Below are 6,513 nucleotides of genomic sequence, written 5' to 3'. Positions count from 1 at the left end.
TAAATTAAAAAAATTATCCAACCAAGGTACAACAGTTCTAAAGGATTCCTGGGAATTTTAAGACAGGTTAGGACCAAAAGGACATAATTTTTATCACTCTGGATATTGTTGATCTTTTTGGTAGCATTCCTCATGGCATAGGGTTGTCCTGGCTTGAGGAATGTATGTTACATTATGGTGGCCTTTCAGGCGACACATTTAGGACCTGTCTTGTGTTAATGGAAACTGTCCTTAAAAACAATTTTATGTTTAAATCCTTTTGATTAATTCCTGGTGTTTTTTGCCTAAACTTGACTACGCTAGTGGTATTTTCCACTGTTTTTATTGGATTTATTGCTGTTGTGCTCATACCCTTATTTGGGTCTCCACGAGTGATTTTTGGTGTTTCTGGTATTGTTTTCACTCGTACCATCCCTACTATGTCCTATTTATTGTTGTGGTGAGGTTGAGATCCCTAGAGCATGTGGCTCGTGGGGATAAGGTTTTCTTTAGGTGGAGCATGTCCATTAATTCTGGGTTGGACATGGCCTTGTATGTCAGGCAGAGATCACCTCTGAGTAGGCGGTATGCAACCGAGTACAGCTGTAATTTCTTCAGTCGAGCTGCATAGGGCATCTGTTTGAGGCCAGTGATCCTCTTGGTGAGGTACTTCTGAGGTCTTTCCAGCTGTTGCAGGTGTCTTGTAAGGTACATCCCAAATGGGGCATTGTACTCTATGATGGGTCTGATGAGTGATGAGTAGAGGGGCACAATGACCTCTTTTGATCTGGATGCGAACCCTTTTGTGATTAGGTGGGCCACGTAGAAGGCTTTTCTAACCACTTTGGCAATGTGATGATCAAAGGTGAGATTACTGTCTACTTGGGTCCCCAGATCCCTTATCACGTCTTCCGTATTTAGGGGACTACCACCTATGTAGTAGTTTGTGGGTATTTTGTTTTTTCCAAAGGGGATGACTATGCTCTTTTTGGCATTTAGCTTGAGGCCATGATTTTGACACCAGGTATCCGTCTCCGTGAGACCCTTTTGGAGGATGTCTGTGTCAGCCGCAGAGTCAATTATAGCCCCTAGTTTGCAGTTGTCTGCAAACATGTTCAGCCATAGTCCTCCTGTGCTTGCCTGTACCTCTGAGAAATATATGCCGAACAGGAGTGGTCCTAGGACTGAGCCCTGGGGAACTCCACTTGTAACCGATTTAGAGTCGGACCTAGCTCCTGCAACTCTCACCATGTGGGTTCTGTCCGTGAGCCAGTTGGCAACCCATCTTGTGACATAGGGATTTATGTTCAGGCTGGTGAGCTTGTCTATAATACCAGAATGGGGAATGGTGTTGAAGGCCTTTGTGAGGTCTAGGTAGGCTGTGTGTACCACTTTTCCCTCATCTATAGCCTTGGTAACTGTCTCAAAGAAGTCCACCAGGTTTAGGAGGCATGATCTGCCCTTAACAAAGCTGAACTGGGTGGGGTCCAGTGTTTGGAGGTTCCCAATGTCTCTGTTAATGAGTTCCATGATGATGCGCTCCATAGCCTTGCAGACTAAGCTAGTCAGGCTTATAGGGCGAAAGTTCCCGGGGTCTGTTGTGGCTCCACCTTTGTGATGCGGAATAACCGCTGCTGTGTGCCACTCTATGGGTATGTAGACTGTGGAGAGGCTGAGTTTGAACAGTGTGTTTAGGTGAGGGGTTATTTCGTCTTTGAGCTCGTGTAGGACACAGCCTGGGACACTGTCCGGTCCCATTGATGCTATGTTTTTGGCTTTGGAGAGGGCTGTTTTAACATGAGTGTCTGTGATTTCAGGGACTCTACATTCTTCTGGTATGGTTATGGGCCCTCTTGGGGGTGAGAGGGGGGGTGACATTTGCGCTGAACTTGTCTGCCAGGATATTGGCGATATTGGTCGGTTCAGTGTATTTTATGCCATTCTGCACTAACTTCGAGCAGATCTGAGCATTGCCACTTAGATTCTTGACATAGCTAAAGAATGCCTTGTGGTTATCTTTGGAGTCTTTGGCAATTTTTCTTTCAAAGCTCGCCTCGGATGATTTTATGAGGGATCGAAGTTTCTTGCTGATACTGATCAGGGATGTCTTCCCTTCTTGGGATTTTACTCTTTTCTGTACTAGTTATGTAGCTTGTTTATGGCATAAGTCCACCAGACTGGCTTCCTTTTCTTGGAGGAGTGAGTCTTGGTTTTGCTTGGGATGGCATGATCCTTCAGCATGGGGGCTTTAAAACTTTCTACCTCGGTCTTAAGTAACGTGAAGTTTGCTTTTGAAATGTTTTTCACAGTAGTTTTTTTTGTCCGGGGGTGGGGGCGGAATGTGGATATCCAAAGTGATTTGTTTATGGTCAGATCTAACCAGCGAGGGGTTGGCCTCCGGTGTGGAACACCGGTCACCCATGTTGATGATGACCAGGTCCAATATGTTGTCACCTTTGGTGGGTGTGTTGACCAGTTGAACCAGGGCATTTGAGTTTATAAATTCTAGGAAATGTTGGGCAAGGGAGTTAGTACTTGAGTAGTTCTCCCAGTTAATGTTTGGGAAATTGAAATCACCCAATAGTAGGGTGTTTGGTAGGACCTTTATGTTTCCCAGTGTTTCCAGAAATGTGGAATGGGGATCCTGGGACATGGTGGGTGATCTGTAGCAAGCTACAATTTGAATTGCAGTTTTGCCCATTATTAGTTGCACGTGGATGATCTCTGAAGCATCGTGCTGTGCCACTAACCTGGAGGTGTGGGTATCCTTGATGAATATGGATACGCCCCCGCCTTTTGTGGTTTACCTTCATAATGTTGATCACATATGATTGATTGGCCACATCATTGAACTGTTTCCACAAAACCAAAACAGCAAAAACTTTCAAATGTCAAAAAAACTTCGAATTTCGACATTTCTGACCGCACCACACCTCCACACCAGTACAAACATGGGTCAAAAGGGGGTGAGATTTTGCTGTTGGGAAATTTGGTGTTCGACATTTTGAACAGTCGCAGTTCGGTATTCACGGAAGTGGGGTCAACCATAACATGATCGGCATTATGAAGGTAAACCTTTACATATATATATATATATATATATATATATATATATATATATATATATATATATATATATATATATATATATATATATAGTTTCACTTCAGAATCTCGAATTACATATGGTTGAGACCATATGATCGAGTTTTCAGAAACTGGAAAGTCTGAACTGAAAAAAAAATATCCAAAGACATCATTTCTGCAGGGGGGGTAAGCCCCCCCTGTACCCTCCACATGGGGGGGCTGCTCTCCCCACACCCCCCCTACTTAAATATACCAACTCCGAGATCGTGCTACAGTGGAGAAAAGGGAAATGTCCCATTCTGCGCTGTATGAAGAAGCGCATAATGGGAGATTTCCTGTTTCCAAGCTATAGTGCGATCATGGAGATCGTATATTTAAGTACAGAGGTTGTAAGGGGGGCTTGCCCCCTGCAGAAAAGATGTCTTTGGATACTTTTTTTTTTTTTATGTCAGTTCAGAATTTTGGGTTTCTGAAAACCCGATCATATGGTCTCGACCATATAAAGGTTGAGTTTTCAGTAATTCGAGTTTGTGAAGTGAAACCATATATATATATATATATATATATATATATATATATACATATATATATATATATATATATATATATATATATATATATATATATATATATACACACACACACACACACACACACATATATATATATATATATATATATATATATATATATACATACATACACTCTGCCGTGATCCCAGCATAACGCATCTTAGATACTTCAGGTGCAGCTAACATTGGGTAAGATAGTGATTCAGGTCGTAGCCTACTACAGGTCCCTAACCATGTCCCAAGACTCACACTCTATGTTCTTAAGCAACCTGGAGAATATTAGGGTCCAAACAAACACTGTCATACTGGGTGACTTCCACTACCCCTCCATTAATTGGGAAAACTACTCATGTACCAATACACTTGCCCAACGTTTCCTGGAATTCATTAATTCCAATGCCCTGGACCAGCTCGTTCGTACCCACACTAAAGGTAGCAACATCCTTGACCTGGCCATTACTAACATGGGCGACCGTTGCCATGGTCAAATCTGACCACAAACTAATCACCTTGGAAATCCACATCCCTCCCCCCTGCAAAGGTAACCACCATGAAAATCTTCTCCAAAGCTAACTTTCAGCTCCTAAAGACAGAAGTGGCTAACTTCACAGTACCCATGCAAATTGAGAATAGTTGCATGACTGCTGAATCATACACCAAGAACACGAACACAAATGCATGGATCTCACTATACCCAATAGAGCCAAGACACTCTCCGCCGAAAAATGGAAGCCAATCTGGTGGCCCCCAGCCATAAACAAACTCTACAACAGAAGGAGAAAACTGATGTGGTATAAGGTGAAGTCCCAAGACTGGAAAAAACTCCCTTATCAGCCTCAGCAAAAAGCTGAGATCCCTCATGAAATCCTCCAAAGCTAGCTATGAAAACATAACTGCAGCAGATAGTAAAGACAACCACAAAGCCTTCTATAGTTATGTAAAGAATCTCCACGGCAATACCCAGATTTGTTCTGAGCTACTGCACAATTATACCTCTTGTACTGAGCCAACAGATATTGTCAATATACTGGCTGACAGATTCAATGCCAAATTTACCCCCCCCCCCAGAGGACCAGTCACAATACCGGTAGATTGTCAGGCACCCAGTATTACTGCTGCACAGGTTAAAACAGCACTGTCCAAAGCCAAGAATACAGTTTCTATGGAATCTGGACAATATCCCTAGGCTGTGTTCTACATGAACTACAGAGTGAACTGGCACCTCACCTGTGTGCCCTGTTCAATCATAGCCTCACCTCAGGCTTTGTCCCTACCAAATGGCAAACTGCTACAGTCATCCCTCTCCACAAAGGAGGAGTGACTACAGACCCTGGGAACTATTGCCCTATTAGCCTGACGAGCCGATATGCAAAGCTATGGACTACAACACCATGGACCTGATAAACAAGGATACATGGAAACTCCAAACTCTGGATTCCACAGTCAGGTTTTGTGAATGGTAAATCATGCCTGTTCAACTTGGTCAACTTCTTTTAGTCAGTCACCAGAGCTGTGGATGAAGGCAAGGTGGGTCATACAGCCTACCTTGATCTGGTCAAGGCCTTTGATACCATTCCCCACTCAGGAATCCTAGAAAAACTCACTAATCTTGGCATCAACCCCTATATCACTAGGTGGTTTGCAAACTGGCTCACAGGTAGAACCCACAGTGTGAAAGTAGCTGACTCCAAGTCAGACTGCTGACCAGTCACGAGTGGGTTTCCACAGGGTTCGGTCCTGGGTCCTCTCCTGTTTGGTATCTACTTCTCTGAAGTCCAGGCCAACATGAAAGGACTCTGGCTGACAAAGTTCACAGACGACTGCAAGTTGGGAGCTATTATTAACTCCCCAAGACATGTTGACATCCTACAGAAAACCCTCACTGAGACCAACGACTGGTGTCAGAATCATGGCCTTAAGCTCAATGCCAAAAAATGTGTTGTCCTCCCCTTTGGGAAAAACCCGGTTCCCATGAATTACCACATCAATGGTTGTCCACTGAACACAGAAGACGTTATAAGAGATCTGGGAACACAGGTTGACAGCAACCTCTCTTTTGACCACCACATTGCCACTGTGGTCAGAAAGTCCTTCTATGTGGCATATCTCATTGCTAAGGGTTTTGCATCTAGGAAGAAAGAGGTCATTGTCTCCCTCTACTCTTCCCTCATTAGGCCAGTCATTGAGTACAATGCCCCATTAGGCATGGACCTCACTAAACACCTGCAACAACTGGAAAGGCTGCAAAACTACCTCACAAAGAGGATCCTAGGCATTAAACATTAGTCCTATATGGACAGACTCAAAAAACTCCAACTATTCTTTGTCTCATATCGCCTACTTAGAGACGATCTCTGCTTGACTTACAAAGCCATGTCTGACCCAGCTCTGTTAGAAATGTTACATCTAAAGAAATCCCAATCCCTCCACACCACATGCTCCAAAGACCTCAAACTCATTACCACAATCAACAGAACATGCTGGAGGGTCAGGTTCATAATCCAGAGACTGCCCATGCTATGGAATAGACTTCCCATGCATGTCAAGCAGAGCACCTCACTGGCCCTCTTCAAGAGAGATCTTGATGAGTGGATGGGAAATAGAAAACTCACCCCAGGGATCACTCCAGTGGCTTTACTCGACAGAGGCACTGGGAACTAAGGTCGAGTGGTACAATGCCAGCGTAATCCTATGGGCTAGGCTTGTAAAGGTTCCAGGAGCATTAGCCTAGTACACACCTATGAACCTACACACACACACACACACACACACACACACACACACACACACACACACACACACACACACACACACATATATATATACATATAGAGATGCACGCACACACATATGTGTTTATGTATATATATATATA

General features: G+C 43.7%; 1 protein-coding gene across 11 annotated transcripts in view; it reads right to left on the bottom strand.

Annotated features, from left to right (window-relative positions):
• HSPG2 (heparan sulfate proteoglycan 2) overlaps positions 1–6,513 on the bottom strand; it is a 2,126,006-nt gene that overhangs the window by 1,251,720 nt on the left and 867,773 nt on the right. The gene's annotated exons all lie outside the window — the stretch shown is intronic.

Source organism: Protopterus annectens, chromosome 2.part1 (assembly GCF_019279795.1).
Source record: "Protopterus annectens isolate FY-2018-M chromosome 2.part1, PAN1.0, whole genome shotgun sequence".
NCBI lineage: Eukaryota > Metazoa > Chordata > Ceratodontiformes > Protopteridae > Protopterus > Protopterus annectens.
This window is presented reverse-complemented; position numbering and strand designations above follow the sequence as displayed.